Below are 17841 nucleotides of genomic sequence, written 5' to 3' on the forward strand. Positions count from 1 at the left end.
TTTAGATCTCTGAATTTTCTAGCCATTTGAAAAGGCCATTTTTTGCTTATTTTTATTTTATTATTAATTTTTTTTGTTTGGTATTTCAAGACAGGTATTTCTCTGTGTAGTTTTGGTGCCTGTCCTGGATCTTGCTTTGTAGACCAGGCTGGCTTTAAACTCACAGAGATCTGCCTGGCTCTGCCTCCCGAGTGCTGGGATTAAAGGCGTGCATCACCGCCGCCCAGCATATTTTGTTAATTTTTTTTATTAGCAACACATCTGAGAAACTGTCTTTTTGAAAACAGCATCTTTGGAGCCTCAGGAATTTCTGGATGCTGAAGCAGGTATCCTGCAGGAATGTTCCATGACAGTAGCCTGCAGCTCTGATACTGGGGGCGGGAAGGAAAAGAGCAAGCTGCCCCCACAGCTGTGGATTCCAGCACCAGGGTTCCATACAGCCAGTTTGAGAATCTGTGAAATAGATGACATCTTTTCTGAAATGGTCAGCCCTTTGCGTGACTTCATTCTCCTAATAGTACCACCTGTCTGCATTGCATTTACGTTGTGGGAGGCATTGTTAGCACACTAGAGATGATTTAAAGCATAGCTTTTGTGCAGATGTCATGCCATTTTATTTATTATCTTTGTTTTTCTTTTCCTTTTTTGTTTTTTTAAGACAGGGTTTCACTGCAGCTTTGTAGCCCAGACTGGTCTTGAACTCATTGAAAGCTTCCTGCCTTAGTCTCCTGAGTCCTGAGGTTACAGACATGAGCCAGCACGTCTGGGTTACATTCCATCTTTCTATATAATGGGCTTGAGCATGAAGGTCTGGGAATAGGAGCTGGGGGGCAGCCCTGGGACCAGCCTCTCCACAGGTACTGGGGATGCCTGTGCCTGTTACCTGGAATTCTCTGATTCTCACCTTGATCTTGGAAATGGTTTGTCTTAGTCACTTTCTGTTGCTGTGATGAGATACCATGACCAAGGCAACTTATAGAGGAAAATGTTTATTAGGGCTTGCAGTTTCAGAGGGCCATGATGGTTCATGACTATCCTGGTGGGGAGCATGGTAACAGGCAGGCATGGCACTGGAGCAGTCGCTGAGAGCTCTCACCTTGAGACAGCAGCCACTAGGCAGAGAGAAAGGCTGAGTAGAAGGGCGTTAGCAACCTCAAAGCCCACCCCCCAGTCACACATCTCCCCACAAGGCCACACCTCTGATCCTTCTGGGTGCCATTTTCATTTAAGCTTAAGATCATTCTGTTTGTTAAGATTCATCCATTGAAGTGTGTATCTCCTGCCTGTCCTGGTATTCTGAACACTCCTCCATAAGCAAAACTCTTAGTTAATAAGTATGGCCAGGACAACTTGAGCAGACTTTCATCTGGTTAGAGCTGGGAAGCTGAGGCCTTGTCCTTTGGACTGAGTTGTTTAGTTCAGTAACTGGAGCCATTAAGCACCTGGGCTGCTTGTGTTAGCGCCAGGATCTGAGGATGCTGGCCTGTCGTATCTTAGGTCTCGGCAGAGCAGTGTTTCTTGACCTGTGGGTAGAGACCTTGTCACGGGGGTCTCATATTAGGTGTCCTGCATATCAGATGTTTATATTATGATTCATAACAGTAGCAAAATTACAGTTATGAAGTAGCAACTAAAATAATTTTGTGAGTGGAGGTCACCACAGCATGAGGAAGAGTGTTAAAGGGCTGAAGCATTAGGAAGGTTGAGAAGCACTGAGGTAGAGCTTTCTTTTGCAGGGTGTGTCCTCACTGAGATCTCCTCACAGCAGAGGAGGAGGGCTGATTGAACAGTGTCTGGGGGCCTCCAGGTATATTCCTCTTTTCTGAGTGTCCTTTTCTAGTGAAGGGCTATCTAAAGTACTGGCCTGTTTTAGAAGGCCTGGTACCGTCTACAAAATCTTGTGTATGTACTTTTACAGATACATTATGAAATCCGTAATACTTCTCTTATTAAGATTTGTGGGCACAACCTAAGACAGAGCACCTGCGTGGCCTGGGCAGGCGTCTCCATGATGGGTAGGGTGACCTGCTGATGTCCCACGCAACCCAAGTCAGAAGCTCATTTTTTAGTAAAAGGGGGACCTGTAGGGTCCTGGCCCCTGTTTTGGGTAATCTTGCTTGCTGACCTTGACCTTGATATCCTCCCTATGCTAATTCCCTGCTGGGTTCCACCCTCCTGAATGCTTAAGGGAAGTTCCTTGTCTGTGTATCCTGCATAATGGGCGTTAACAGCTTAGATGCAAGATTGTAAAACATCGGTATCTCCCATTGTGTTGTAATCCAGTATGTAAGACCTTTTCCTTCCTTCAATAAACAGCATTTGGCATTAAATAAAAAAAAAAAAATTAAAAAAAAAAAGGATTTGTGGGCAGTATTACTCTAGAATATGAACATTGACTTAAGTGAGCATACCCTTTTCTTTCCTAATTTTAAAAGCATCTTTGATACGTTTTTTTTGTAAGTCATCAGCCAGGAGCTAACATGAGTAATGCTCATGAACTAAATTCTGTGCTTTACATATGAAAACTTTCTCACAGGTTTCCTAAGTATTGTCTTTTGTTTTGCATTTCCTTTCCTTATGTGAACAGTCAGGTTTTTGTAGGTAAGTGAAGTATTGTTGAAAGGTCCCTGTTATTTCTCTTTACTTATTTGCATCCCAGCCAACTGCTTCTAGTGAGGAGTGGTAACGGAAATGGAAAATCTCTCCTTTTTTCTTTCCCTGAAAACCCAGTTAGGAAGGATAACAGTGGTCACACTTTTACTGGAGCACATTCAGGAGCCTTGTCCTTACTGAACAGTGTTCACAGAGAGAAGACATGCAGAGGCTGTGCTGGTATACGCAGGAGAGTGAAGACATGCTTTTGGGCTGAAGAAATGGCTTTGTCAGTTTGATACCCAGAACACACATAAAAAAATAAGTGTGTAGCCGGGCGGTGGTGGTGCACGCCTTTAATCCCAGCACTCGGGAGGCAGAGGCAGGCGGATCTCTGTGAGTTCGAGGCCAGCCTGGTCTCCAAAGCAAGTTCCAGGAAAGGCCAAAGCTACACAGAGAAACCCTTTCTCAAAAAACCAAAAAAAAAAAAAAAAAAAAAAAAAAAAAAAGTGTGGCGGCACACACTTAAGACAGGCAGATTTGTGGGGCTCCCTGGCCAGCCAGTTTATCCTAATAGGTGAGCTCTGTGTCCCAGGGAGAGACCCTGTCTCAAAAACACAAGGTGATGATGACTCCTGAGGAGAGGAGTAACACTGGAGGTTGGCTGTTAGCACGCTCTCGCTCTCGCTCTCTCTCTCTCTCTCTCTCTCTCTCTCTCTCTCTCTCTCTCTCTCTCTCACACACACACACACACACACACACACACACACACACACACACGGTCACACTCATACACACGCTCACACACACATTTTTGCTGTTTTATGTGACAGGCCAGCCCTTCAGGAGATGTGAACAGAACAGGGAAAGCGATTCTCGATGGCACATTCCTAGACACTTGTTGGTGTTGGGTGTGACAGTGGCAGGAGACCCAGTCTGTGATGACGGTGCTTTGCCGGGCCAGCAGTCCAGACAGCAGTGCCTCCTCCACAGCCACAGCCTTTGGACTTGTCACCTGTCCCTTCTTGTCCTCCCCTGTGCCCTGTGACTTCCTTATCATTGGCAAGTCCATCTTCTTTAGGACAGATGTTTATGTCCAGCAGATTCCCCCTAAACTGAGACTAGATCAGGCACACAAGACTGAATAGTCTAAATATTTTGCTCTATGTTGTGGGGACTTGGTAATGTTCCTTCAGTAAGCCGCTGCTTCCACAGTGGCCCCGAAAGCACAAGACAGATGCCACCTGAGATGACTAAGACGAGGTATGTATACTAGCAAAGGGCTGAGTGTAGAGACTTCTTAGCTTGAGGTGTGAATGACTGATTGTCGTTGAGTGAGGTATACACTAAGCCAGCTCAGAATAGCTTTTTTATGCTCATTTATTGTTTCAAGCCCTGCCTCCCCCATCCTCTAATTCTGGACAAAGAATATGGCGTGCACATCCTTGGTAAGCACTTTCCAGTCTTTAGATGGGACCCTTCAGGTTTACTAATGCTGCTGATGCCTTTGTCTCTTTGTCAGGACCAGCTCTTTTCTTACCTTTATGTTCAGTAGAACAGAAGAACAGAGCTTCCCATGTCCATGACACTTGGCTCTTAAACTTACTCTGCTCACAGGAGTCCTGAGTACTGGAATTTAAATTAAGTTGCCTTTGGAACGCTGTCCGCTTAAAATATTTGTCACCTTTTTTGGGGGCAGAGGTTGGAATGAAGATGATTGTATTGTAGTTTTATCCACCCCTCCCCCACCAGTGTTTTCACTGTCTCTCTCAAGCTGGCCTTTAACCCATGATCTTGATTTCTTAGTCTTGGCTTCCCTCTTTTGATTATCTAGTAAACTTGGAATTTTCATGCTGGGCCTGGTGACTCCTGTCTATAATCCTAGCACCCAGGAAAACTGAAGCAAGACCTCTACAAGTTGTGGGGTACAGAGTGAATCCCTGCTTCAAAACAACAAAAGAGATAGATAGATAGATAGATAGATAGATAGATAGATAGATAGATAGATAGATAGATAGAGAGAGAGAGAAGATCTGTTAATAAGAACAGACTTGAAAAAGTCTGAAGTTTAGGCCTCAGAAGATAGTAGGGAGCTTGTACCTGTGGATGTGGTTGGACTAGGTGAGAGTGGAGGTTGGGAACTGGACAGGGCTCACACCCATCTCCTTGTGCCTCTACCTATCTAAAAGCATTGGTGTGCCGAAGCATTGGCTTCTGGGCTGTCCGAACATCAGGTTCCAGGTGCAAGGAGAGAGAAGCTTGGCTTGACCAGTTCTTTTTGCAGACTAATGTTTATCAAGGACTCTGGAAACCCTTAGTAACAGGGACTGTATTTAAAACCTAGCCTTTTTTCATTTTCATTCTCACTGGTTTTTGAGACAAGTTCTGTGGCCTTGACTTGCCTGGTACTTGCCTCAGTGCCCTAGAAATTACTACAGTCTAGCCTTTTCCCTGTGCATTCTGGGATTGTAGATGCAAGCCTAGAAAAAAAATCTGTCTTTTTAAATGTGTCAATCTTTAAGCACGTTTTATGTAAGAAGGAAAGTTGTAAATGTCTTTGGTAATGTCTAAGTAACTCTCATGAACATCTTGCATGTAAAATTAAGGTCACATGAATGGTAGGGTCTGTCTTGAGGGAAACTCATTTGATGTGGAGGATTTGTCTCACTTGGGAGGACAGCTTTGCTGTGTTTTGTTGGGAAAGGTTTTTAAAGCAAGAGAATTTAGGAATGAGTGCTGTAGATGTGAAGAAAATCACTGGTCACATCTGCCCAAAACGTGTCGAGGTCTGCACATGGGCAGGGTGGACCTCTCAGAGTAACCAGTGTTGTCCATAGTAACTTCCCACATCAGAAGGGGTTTAGATAAGCCTTGAGGAGCTTAGGTAATGATGGCTGCTGAGGAGCAATAGACTCGATGATGTTTTAGAAGGAATCCTTTTTCTTTCCTTTCTTTTTAAAGGCTGTCACTACTGTTAACTGTTAACATTGGACCCTTTTTGTTATTTTAAGTGTTTGTTTTCTTTTCCTAGTCAGTTGGTTTGAGAAATGACCTAGGCTAACATTTATCTAAAGATTCCACAGGCGACGGCGTGGTGGCGCACGCCTTTAGCACTCGAGCAGAGCCAGGCGATCTCTGTGATTCGAGCCAGCCTGGCTACCAGTGAGCTCCAGAAAGGCGCAAAGCTACACAGAGAAACCCTGTCTCGAAAAAACCAAAAAAAAAAAAAAAAGATTCCACAGGCTTGGTGAATGCTTTTGCAGGCCTTTGCCTTCCACCAAGTGCCTCCGACTTTGCCTCCTGACGGTGACAGAAATTTACCGGCACTCAGACTTCAGCCGCAGATGAGGCCGGCTCTCACCGCTGGTGGTGGGCTCTTAGTGGGTCAAGGGAGGACCACAGCTTCAGATCAGGGATGTTGATGTGATTGTAGCATTTCCATGTGAGTTCCTCTTGCAGTTGCTAGTGAGGAGTTTTTGTTTTTGTTTTGGCCTGGAAAAAAAGAATATTTGGGTAGGGATTGCATGACTGATAATGAATTACATCAGCAAGAGCTTCATGGGTGTTGTGTTAGTTCTTGTATTTTCCAAACTGTTAGAAGAACCTTATATGGCGAAACCTTATCAGATACAGTTTACACGTATTCTCCCGTTCTGTGCGTTGCCTCTCCTCTCTCTTTTGCTCTCCCATGTACAAAGTTGAGTTTCTATGATTCCTCTTAGTGTCTGGACCATGGTGTGTTGTAAGTGGCCATTGCCAAACCCCTTGCTCTGAGGCGTTGACCTTTTCTTAAGGGAGTTTTTTAGTTTGGGGTTTTGCATATGAGTCTTTGACCATTTTAAATTAAGTTTTTATATGCCAAGTTCCCATTTCATTGTTTGGCATGCGGATATTTACTTTTTCCCAGCAGCATATATTGAACAAGACTGTCATGGAATGATTTCAGCTGCCTTGGTGAGGTATTTGACCATGTCTCTGAGGGTTCGTTTCTGGGCTCTGTGTTCTAGCCTGTGGGTTTTTATGTCTGTCTGTATGCTGTTACTACACTACTTTGATTACTGTAGCTTTCTAATGCAGTTTGATACTAGCAGATATAGTGTCTCTAATTTTAATTCAGATTTTTCTAGATCACTTTGGCTATTTGGAAATTTAGGATTAAAAACTTTTTTTTTTTTTTTTGTAGAAAATGCCACGGAATTTAGATAAGGATTGCATTATATTTGTAGTGTGACCGTCTTAACAGCATCACATCTTCTAATCTCTGGACATGGGGAATGTTTCTCTATACTTATATCTTTTTTTCAGCTTTTGTCAGTTTTTCTTCTTTGGTTAAACCAATCCCTGAGTATTTTTTCTCTTGACCTGAGTGTGAATAGAATTGCATTTGTAGTGTCCTTTCCAGAATGCTCGCTGTATAGAGCATCACAGCTCAGTCCTGGGTGGTGATTGTGTACCCTGCCAAGTACCAGACTTGTATTGGTTCAGTTTTATTTGTGTGGACTCTTGGGCTTTACATGTAATATCTGCAGACAGAGGAGGCCTTAGTTTTTCTTTCCCAACTCCATTGTCCGTTTCTTTTTCTTGCCTGGGTACTCCCTCCGTTAGACCTTTTGATACTGTATTGAGTAGATGAGGGAAGTGGCCATCCTTACCGAGTTCCTGGTCTTTGAGGAAATGCGTTGTCATCCCTGTTGCTCACGGTGGGTCTTCAGGACTTTATTACAGTGGGTGGTTTTTCTATTGCTTGTTTGTTCCTTGTTTTTGTTGTAAGGGAGTAGGTTAGGGAGTGTTGAGTTTTGCCCTCTATATATCTTGAGCTAATCACGGGCGTTTTATTGGTTCTTGTTGAAGTGGTGTATTGCAGATTGATTTGCATGGAGCAAATACTGTACATTCCAGGAATAATTTCCATGTGGTCTCTTGTGTATAATCCTTTTAGTATACTGCTCAATTCAATTTGCTAGTGTTTTTGCTGAGGATTCTTGTTATCTCTGCCCATTAGAGCTCCTGGCCTGGAGCTTTCTTACAATGTTTTTGCTTGGAGCTGGTGTTAGGAGAAGTGACCCTTTTAGGGTGTGTTCAGAAGTGACCCCTTCTCTTCAGGCTTTTGGGTGTTTGAGGATTGACATTCTTTTACATGCTCACAGTAAAACTATTAAGGTCAAAGCTTTTCTTTGACAAGTGATTTTTTTTTTTTTTTTGTTACTGGTTTCCCCTCTTTGCTAGTTACAGGATCATTAAGTTTCTGTTTTTTTCATGATATAATTTTGGTACATTTTGTGTTCCTAGAAATTGTCCATTTAATGTAAGTTATCCTATTTCCCAGCTCTCTAACAATCCCTTTTAGTTCTGTGGAATCAGTGATAAACATCCCTACTCTTGTTTCTGATTTAGTAGTTATTTATCTTCCTCTTTTTTTTTTTTTTTTTTGACTTAATACATCCGGCTAAACACTGGTGAGTTTCATTGATTTTTTTTTTTTTTTTTAAACTCGGAAGAACAAGCTTGTGGTTTCCCTGCTTTTCTAGTGTTTTTCCTCCTCTCTGTTCTGTTTATTTCTGCTTCCATCGAAGTGGAAGGCAGTGTTGATTGCTGTGGATTCTCCCCAGCCCTCGCCATCTTAGCTGTAGAATCTTTTGTTTCAGAATGTTGTGTTTTCTTCTCTGGGGTCAGTTGGCTGTTTGCTAATTGATGTATTGTTCAATCCCCATGATTTTGTGGTCTCTCTGGTTTTATTTCTGTAACTGACTTGGAACTCCTTTGTGTTGTGGTTGGGGAAGATACTTTGCGCGATACTTAGCGTTTACAGTTTTGTGACCTAGTTCGTGGTCTGGCTATCGTTGATTCTGGACAGTGTTGGGGAAGAGTGTTCGTACTTTGCTTGCTACTGTTCTGTTTACAGTGGTGTAGCTGGTTCCTTACGCCTCCTTTCTTGTGTTCAGTCCGGTTGCATCTAGTATTGAAATTAGAGTATTAAAGTCTAATACTAGTGGTAGAACTAGTCCTTGTTTTTAGGATTTTAAAATACATTTTGGCCCCAGGCAGTGGTGGCGCACACCTTTAATCCCAGCACTTGGGAGGCAGAGGCAGGCGGATCTCTGTGAGTTTGAGGCCAGCCTGGACTACAGAGTGAGTTCTAGGAAAGGCGCAAAGCTACACAGAGAAACCCTGTCTTGAAAAACCATATATATATATATATGCAACTTGCCATTGAATACACAGCTTGCTGTGCTGGGCCACATGTCAGTATATAATGTCTCTTACCATGCACGCTTGACTGAGCCTGCTTCATCTGGTATTAGGGCAGTCACCCTGCTTTCTTGTGGTGACTGAGCATGGGATGCCCTTTCCATCCTTTCAGGCTACTCTGTCTGCTGTGCTGAAGGGAATTCTTATAAAGGCAGTCTCTGTGGATAGCTCCTGTTTTCAAAGACTCGTGCTGTTTTCTGTCTTTGAATGAGAGAGAGTGGAATCCCATTTCCGCCAAAGTCGTTATTGATGAGGAGGAACTTCTGTCATGTGGGCTCTCTTTTCTGTGTCTTGTAGCTGTTTCTGTTCCCTGCATTACTATCCTCTTCTGTGTTTGATTTTTTTTTTTTTTTTTTTTTTGGCAGCTGAATCCTTTAAATTCCTTTCTTATTTCTTCTTGTGTATGTTCTGTAGCTATTTTCTTTGTGGTTACTATGGAAATTACCACCAGCATCCTCAAGTTAGAACACCCTAATTTGTTGTGTACCCACTTAACTGCAGAGGCACCAGATATGCTGCTGTTCTGGGGTCTCTTCACCCCCTTCAGAACCACCGTCAGGGCATCACCTCCTTGAACACCCACACTCAACCTCCTAGTGAACTAGTAAAAGTCTAGCACACTAGTCACTGAAATCATGTATGAAACACATGTGCAGGCAGAACACACAGCTTTTAGACCAATATGATTTTAAAAAGTAATGGCCTGAAGTTAGTAAAAAGCTAAAAAATACAGGAGTAAATGGTGGTTGCAGTGTTAGCTTTAATATGCCCATGTGTTTTTATCTGTACTGTGATCTTTATTTCTTGGATGGATCATTTTTTTCAGAGAGCATGCTGGTTTTTGTAGTTCAGGCTGATCTTGAGCATTCTACCCTCCCCCACCCCAGAGTGCTGAGTGGCTGTGATGGGCAGTGTTGTGGGCATGGCTGTGATGGGCAGTGTTGTGGGCATGGCTGGGAGACTGTTACCGTCTCATACCCTTTCTGCTCACCTTGCAAGACTCTTGTCGTCCCCCCCCCCCTTTTTTTTTTCTACTTGTTTTTATTTTATTTACCAGGGAATCTCTTAGTCTCCCATTGTGGGCCAAGCCCATCTGTGGAATTTCTGGGAAGTCTCATGTCGATCCTACGTGAGGCTCCCTCGTATGTGGCGAGCGGCTTCTCTCCTGTTGCTTTCAAGAGTTCTGTCTTTGGACAGTGGTGACAGTGTGCTTCAGTACAGCTGGCTTCGTCTGAATTGACAGTCTTGAACTTTGTGCATATTTATGTATGTCTCACCAGATTTGGAGACATTTTGGCTATTATTAATTCCAATATTGTTCTCACCGGTTCTCTCCTTTCCTTTTTTTCTGTAGCTTCCACAATGTGCTTGGTAATTCTCTAGATGGTGTTCATCTTGGTTTAAGTCTGAAATGCTTGCTTGCAGACTCATGTTTTAAGGGCTTGGTCTGCAGTGCTGTTCTGAAGGCTGGACAGCTTTCAGGAGATGGGCGAGGCCTTGGAAGGTGGTAGGGATTTCTAGTTCTGGCCTCTGTGTGCTCCGCTTTCTTTTCTGGCCACCATGTGAATACCTGCCACCACCGCCACATGCTCCCATCCCGTGAACAGCTCCTACCTCAAGGCCCCACCATTGTTAGGACCCTTTCACCATGCCTTTCCGCCATGGTGGACTGATGCTTCTGAAGCCAGGAACCAGCACAGACCTGACTTTCCTCATCTTATTTCTGGGGTATCTTGGGCACAGTGAGGCAAGAGTAGTTTTGTTGATGTAAAGGCCTGCAAGTTGCTTAGTCTTTGCTCTTTCTTCCTTAGTCCCCCCACCCCCCACCCCGTTCTCAGACTTGCTAATTATTCTTTTTCTGTCTTCCCATTTGCTGAGTCTCCCACCTGGTAAGAACTTTGAATGACTTGAGCTGCACAAGTCTGTTCACTTTTTTTCTTTTTTGGTTTTATAACTTTATTTTTGTTTTGTTTGTATTTCTTGATGTCTCTACATCCTAGGTCTTTCTGTGTTGTGTTGTTAAGATCACTGATGTCTGTCTAGACATCTGCCATAAGCACTTTTCACGCAGTCTTGTTGGATATGGGTGTATTCTTGTATCTTGTGTCTATGAAGATATTTTTCTGTTGAAAACTGCACTTCTGAATCTAATAATGTGGTAGGTAACTCTGGAAGTCAGGTTCTCGCTCTTCCTCGGGATTTGCTGTCTTTCTTTGTTACTATTGCAGGCTGGCTGTGCCCCAGGATGGGTGAGGTGGAGACGAAGGTCTACCTAGATCTTTTGCCTTTCCCTTGCATGTTGGACCACTTTCTGATTTTCCCTGTATATGAAGCTGCATTTGAATTAGCCTTTTCCCCCTTGCCTTGAAGTTCTGGTTCCAAATTCAGTAACTTTGGGAGTGTTAGGCAAACATTCTGTCTCTGAGCTCCACCTCTCTGAACTCCGATTTTTGAAATGTCCAGTTCTTTAGTGTCTGTCTGTCTGTCTGTCCTATGGGGGAGTGAGAACAATCAAAGAGTATGTGTGCTGGTCTTTCCAATCCGTTCAGTCGCTTCAGCTGTGAGAAGAAAGACTTGTAATTATGGTGGAAAGCACCACAGCAGTGGCCTGTGGCTGCACCTCTCTGATGGGTGCACACCCAACACAGACACCACTCCCCATAGCTCCACACTGCCACTCTGCCAGCCTGAGTCCCTTTAGACTTCCAGGTCTTCAACTCGGGCCCAACCAGGATTGGTGACCTCGAAGCTGAAAAGAATTTCAGGTCTGGCCAGTTAGGTGAAGTAGAGTTGGAGATTATTAAAGATGTGGGGGTTTTTGTTTGTTTATTTGGTTGGTTGGTTTTTTTTTTCGAGACAGGGTTTCTCTGTGTAGTTTTGGTGCCTTTCCTGGACCTAGCTCTGTAGACCAAGCTGGCCTCGAACTCACAGAGATCTGCCTGGCTCTGCCTCCCAAGTGCTGGGATTAAATACGTGCGCCATCACTGCCCAGCTAAAGATGTTTTAATACAGGGTTAAGCATGGGGTTTGGAAGAAAGAGAGACTTTTGGAAGGAAGTGATCCATAGCCTGAGTGGAGGCATGTGCTCCTCGGGGAGGGGAGGGAGAGGAAGACCTACCCCAGTGTAGCTGTGGGCTTCTCGAAGGGAGAGTAAACTGGTAACTGTCTCAGCATCAGCCCTGAATTCCCTTTGACTCTCAGCTTACATCTCAAACGTTGCTAAGAGCATGCTTTTCCTCCTTCCTCTCTCTCTTGATCAAAGAGGTATGTGGGGTGGCTCTGGAGATGCCTTGATGGAATTATAATCTGATACGGTAAAGCCAGAAGCCACTAGGGTCACCTAAAGGGTCAGGGGATGTCCTGTTCCAGTAAAGACATCTCTGGTGAGCTTCCTGCAGAATTGTTTATGGCGGGAAGACAGAATGGCCCTCAGCTGTTGGGTAATTGTTCTGGAATTCTTGCTTCTCTGTTGGTGACAGCTTGGGTTGGATCTCAGAACGAGGGAACCTTTCTTCATGTCCCGCAGATACTCCTCTCAATCTGTCTGCCTCGGTGACGTTTGGCCCAGCTAGGAATAAGTGCGCAGCTGCCTGGACAGCTTGGGGCTGAGGTCATGAGACGGGGCCACAGTGGTTCAGAGTGATACTGACCAAACTAAGCACAGTACGCTGTCTGCGCCTGCCTGCCTTCCGCTGGCAGGTGACTCCAGAGCTCAGTCACCCTGCAGATCCCGTCCAAGCGATTGTCGCCTGCCTGGGAACAGACCCTTGGTGCTTCCTCCGCTTCGTCTTCCAGAACCAGCTCCTGGACTTGATTTTGTGTTAGCGGTAGACACATTATCTTCATTTTCACTGTTTTTAAGATCTTGAATTAGTTAATCCTGCAAAGTTCCTAGGAGATACTAAAAGGAGTTTAAATGGAGGCAATAATGTGTCTGTTTGCATGGTGTAAGCCCTGGGTCACACCCCACCTCTCTTTCCAGCTCTCCTCCTTGTTCTCTACACATCAACAGCTTGACTTGGCCTTTTAATTTTCATTAATAATTAAAAGTATTGGGTCCCTGTACTTTAAAAGGATAACATAATTGAGATTATATATCTGTAAATTTTTCTTTCAACAACATTTGGAGATATACCCATATTAATATAAATCTAGTTCAACCACCATTTGCACTAATTCCACTTTTTACCACTTTTTACACTAATTCTGTTGCATTATACTTTGCTAGTAGATGCTGATGTCGGGGGAACTAGAGAATGTTGCATGCACAGGCATGGTCACTGTTGTTGCAGTGGACACTGAAAAGAAACCTCACTTAGAATGTGTACCTGGGAGCTGTGCTGGGCACAAGGCTGTTTGTTACAGTGTTCTAAGTTTGAAAGGCTCTTCCAGGGCAGACTGATCTGTTCTGAGAACTGAGGCATGTGCTGTGTATCCAGCACAGAGCCCACCCACCTCATAATCCACACCACAGGCAAGGGCTATACAGGATTAAATGAGACTTCCTGGGGGCAGCAAGGGGCAGGTGCCTTGGAAGGTTCCCTTAAAAGCCTCTTGGTCTCAGAGTAAGGATTGCATGAAATGTCTTTCTTTTGAATGGCTGTCTATTACGACAGGAAAGACTTCTTTATTCCTTATTATCTTAATAAACAATGTAATACCTGCTGAGTGTTATGTTCAGAGTATTGAAATGGTCAGTTGCCACTGGCCACTTCTTACTCCACAATTGTTCTCCTGTCTATCCTCCGAGTTCCTCAAGCTCTCTCTAATTGGTGTCTGAGCTGCACTTCATTTACATATCACAGGGAGCCCAGCGGCCTGTAAGGTGAAGAGAGCATTAGGTGTGCAGAGCCATGTCTCAGGGAAGGCAGGCTGCGAACTGGCCAGGGCCACCGGAACTGTCTAGTGCAAGCTCCCTGCAGCAGTCAGAGCAGACATGCTGTGCAGTGTGGGAGACAAAGTAAAGATAGCAAGTGGGGGCAGGCACCCAGTGGGTCAGGCACTCAGGAGGGGTCAGGCACTCAGTGGGGCAGGCACTCAGTGGGGCAGGCACCCAGTGGGGTCAGGCACTCAGTGGGGCAGGTACTCAGGAGGGGAGCCCACAGAGATGCTGCTCACGGACTGCTGTCTCCCTTGCTGCTTGTCCTGATGGTGAAAGAGTCCTCTCTCGGAGTCTGTGGCCCCTGACGGCTTCTTTGGAAACTGCAGGGGCAGCGTTTGCACTGGCTTGTCCTTGCCTGCAGTTACCTACGTGACACTTGTCTTCCCCTTGAACCATATTCGTTTCCTCAAGAAAGCATTCTCATCGTTCACCTTTGCAGGTGGATATTATTTTGGGTCCTGATTACCTGAAGGGTGTCTTTCACTGTGAACATTTTGTCTTAGTTACTGTTCTATTGCTGTGAAGAGACACCATGACCACCGCAACTCTTGTAAGAGAAAGAAAGCATTTCATTGGGCTGCCTTACAGTTTCAGAGGCTTAGTCCATTATCAGTAAGGCATGGAGCATGGTGGCAGCCATGGCAGGTGTGGTGTTGGAGAAGTAATTGAGATTACATCCTGATCTGTAGGCAGAGAGAGCGATCGGATGTGGGGTGGTGGTGGTGGACGTGGGTCTGGCATGGACTTTTTGAAACCTCAGAGTCCACCTTCAGTGACACACTTCCTCTAAGAAGGCCACACATACTCCAACAAGGTCACACTTCCTAATGCTTCTCAAAAAGAGCCACTCCCTGATGACTGAACATACATGACAAGTATATGAGCCTCTGGAGGACACTCTCATTCAGACCACTACAGCATGGACTTAGAGTTTTCCTACAGAACCTTCACCTGTATTCATCCTGCTTACATAGGACTTCTGTCATTAAAAACAAAGTTCAATATTTAGGGGGAAAAAAGCCCTTAGAGCAAAGCCATTTTCGCTAGCTGCCCAATGTTTGTGGGTATTAGAAGGGAAAGTTTGAGTCAGCAGATTATTATATTTGCATTCTGCTTTTAGCACATTAATTCTTACTTAGACATTCCTGTCTACTTCTCATGCATCACCTTGTAAGCTAATAGTTAGCACTAAGGGTACGTTAAATAAGTTAGTAGAAAACCATCCTCTGATGAGTCTCCTGTCTTTGCATGTGGATCAGCTTTCTTGCATCTCCTTTTTTTGGTCATGATTTGCAGGGTGGCAAACTAAATGTCCCAAGTGGCAGTGAGTGTGCAGGAAGAGAACACACTACTTCCCACCCTGAACATGAGCTAACAGCTGAATTTAGGATGTGGGCTTGAATGATAGATGACCCCACAGGCCCTGGCACTTGAATACCCAGTCCTCAGTTAGTGGCACTGTTTGCGGGACACTTAGGAGATGTGGCCTTGCTAGAGGAAGTAGGTCACTGGATATGGGGGGTCTCTCAGACCACCATGGCCAGCAGAGTAATGATCCATGGGAGGCAAGAAGGGAGTTTGGTTCAACATGACTCAGTAGCCTGTGTTAGTTCAAACTGAGAGTCTGACTCCTGGTGGTTTATTTTAGGCATATTTAAGCACAGCACAATTTGGTGAAAAATTTCTGTCTTCATCCCATATGCACAATAAAGCTTAAGACATGACTACATTGAAACTCTTTGTAAAGTACGTGTGACATCTTCCATAAAGATAGGGTGTATAGGGGCTGGAGAGATGGCTCAGAGGTTAAGAACATTGACTTGACTGCTCTTCCAGAGGTCCTGAGTTCAATTCCCAGCAGCCATATGGTGGCTTACAGCCATCTGTAATGAGATCTGGTGCCCTCTTCTGGCATGCAGACATGCATGCAGGCAGAACACTGTATATATAATAACTAAATTAAAAAAAAAGTTGGAGTGTATAGATTGAGGTTGACACCTTCCATAAAGATAGATACTATAGATTGATAAGCTCACAATAAGGGTCTGGGGGAGGATCCAGTGGTCTCATAGTGCAAAGGTTAACCATGTCCTCTCCCAGGCTCTGGGCAGAGAACAAGTTATACATCTTTCCCTTTGAAGAGACAGCCCTGTGTGTTGACCATTCCTGGTTCTCCTAGTGCTTCCTGTGAGCACAAGGACCTCTGTGCCTCTACAACTGGGGGTGAGCTTTGGGAGTTTAAGGATTCCAGCCAGTTGGAGCTTGCTTTCTCTGCTTCCTGTTTGTGGTTAAGATGTGAGCCCTCAGCTCTTAGCTTCCAGCTCTCATTGCCGGGCCTCCCTGCCACCCAGCTTCCCTGCTGTGATGGTGGACTCCTACCCCCTGGAACTTCAGCCCCAAATAAGCCCTTCTAAAGTCGCCTGGGTCATGGTGTTTTATCACGATAGACGAATCACTAAGCATAAACATTTTAATTGACAGCGTAAATGTTTGACTTGAATGTCAGCACGTTGCCCACTCTCTACCTGGCTTTCATTTGTTGAACTCTCACACAGACGGCTTTCTCTCTCATCCAGAGCTGAGCTTGGCATAGCCCTTTTCTTGAAGCATTTGGAATCTAAAAGATGAGACAGGTGCAGTGAGGTGAGGATTTGAAAATTGACAAAATACAACACATAGACTTTCGGGGTTTCTCATTAGTGGTAATTAGAGGCTATGAGGCCTGGCTGTGTGGTGAAGGAGCACTATATAGATGTGCCTGGGATTCTAGTCGTTTTTCTGATAACATCCTTTTTTCCAAGATTTACTCAGCTACCACATTTGGCATTTATATTTATGTATGAAATTGTAGCTCTTATGTAAATGGAAGCACAGCATTCTGCTTCCGTTCTAGCTGAAGGCTTCCTTATCATTCAGTGTCTCAGTGACAGGCTTTAGGCATTAACAGTGCTACAGCAGCTGCGAGGATTTGGATGAGTTTTTAGAGAGGCCCCCCCCCCCGCGCCTCCATTAAAAAAAAAAAGAAGGGGGATGTGCTAGATGCTTGGCTCCCAATGTGGCATACTGAGGTGCTGAAACATGTAAGAGGTGGGGTGTCGTGAGGTAATTATGTCACCACAGAACTACCCTCAGAAAGGATTAGAGTGTGTCGTCTGAGGGAGTCCGTTCTCACAAGCACCAGCAACTATGTATTGACACTGGTCCCTAATCTCATTTTATTTTTCTCTTTTATCTGTTCCCGCCATGGTGCCCTCACACTAGCTACTATGTTGTGAAGTGCCAGAAGGCCCTTACCAGAGGTCAAACGGATAGACCACCTAGTCTAGGACTTGCAATGTCAAAACTTCATTCTTAGTACATTACCCGCTCTCAGGCGTTTTGTTACAGCAATTGAAAATACACAGTGGCTAACCTTGACTTGAAAGTACACAATTTGTCTAGAGGAATTTCTGGTTTAAAGACTATTATTGTTAGAGCCTGTTTCAAGTATTAACACTTCCCCCCCAAATAAATTATACAAATGTGTCCTCTCAGCAGCATATCGGTCTTACTTCCCTCTGGACAGTAGTGCACTATTTGGCTTGTATTTCACTTTGTGTGGAATGAAGTTTCAGTGTGTTACCAGGCTTACCTCACTATCCCAGTTCACCTTCCCGAGTAGTCTAAAGAGGTATGCAATCTTACCCGTTTTAATTTAATACACAGTGTTTGTTCTTTAAAACGTATCTCAGTCCTGAACATGATATGCAGCTGAGGATGACACAGTACCTAGAATTACAGGAACGCTCTGCCATGCCCAGCTTGTCTTAGCTTGGCCATCTTTGTCCACTTCCCAGGTGTAAAGTGGATCTCACTGCCGTTTTCCTGTTCGTTTCTCAGGCCGCACACAAACAGACTTCCAAGTGCTTAGCAGTGACTTCCCAGTGTGTGGATTGACTCTTGTCCTCCGCCTGTTCTTCTGTCCAGATGGGCTCTTAAATAAAAAAACCACTTCTTCCCCTGGGTTTATATTTTGCCATTTAGGGTAACTTTTGCCATCTGTACAGTTTTTCAAGTTCATCAACTCCCTTGTTACTAGGTTTTATGTCCTATTAGAAGAAATGTGGGCTCTCCAAGAT

The 17841-nt window shown here is 44.4% G+C and overlaps 1 protein-coding gene across 7 annotated transcripts in view; it reads left to right on the plus strand.

Moving 5' to 3' along the window:
- Sipa1l1 (signal induced proliferation associated 1 like 1) overlaps window positions 1–17841 on the plus strand; it is a 300159-nt gene that overhangs the window by 67506 nt on the left and 214812 nt on the right. Inside the window, exon 1 of one of the 7 annotated variants that reach the window (XM_037210692.1) lies at window positions 5847–6546. The exons of the other annotated variants lie outside the window; for them this stretch is intronic. The gene's annotated coding sequence lies outside the window, so the exon portion shown is untranslated. Of the gene's footprint in view, window positions 1–5846; window positions 6547–17841 lie in introns of those variants that run through there. 7 annotated transcript variants of the gene reach the window in all.

The sequence above is a fragment of the Peromyscus leucopus genome, chromosome 14 (assembly GCF_004664715.2).
Source record: "Peromyscus leucopus breed LL Stock chromosome 14, UCI_PerLeu_2.1, whole genome shotgun sequence".
NCBI classification, from domain to species: Eukaryota; Metazoa; Chordata; class Mammalia; order Rodentia; family Cricetidae; genus Peromyscus; species Peromyscus leucopus.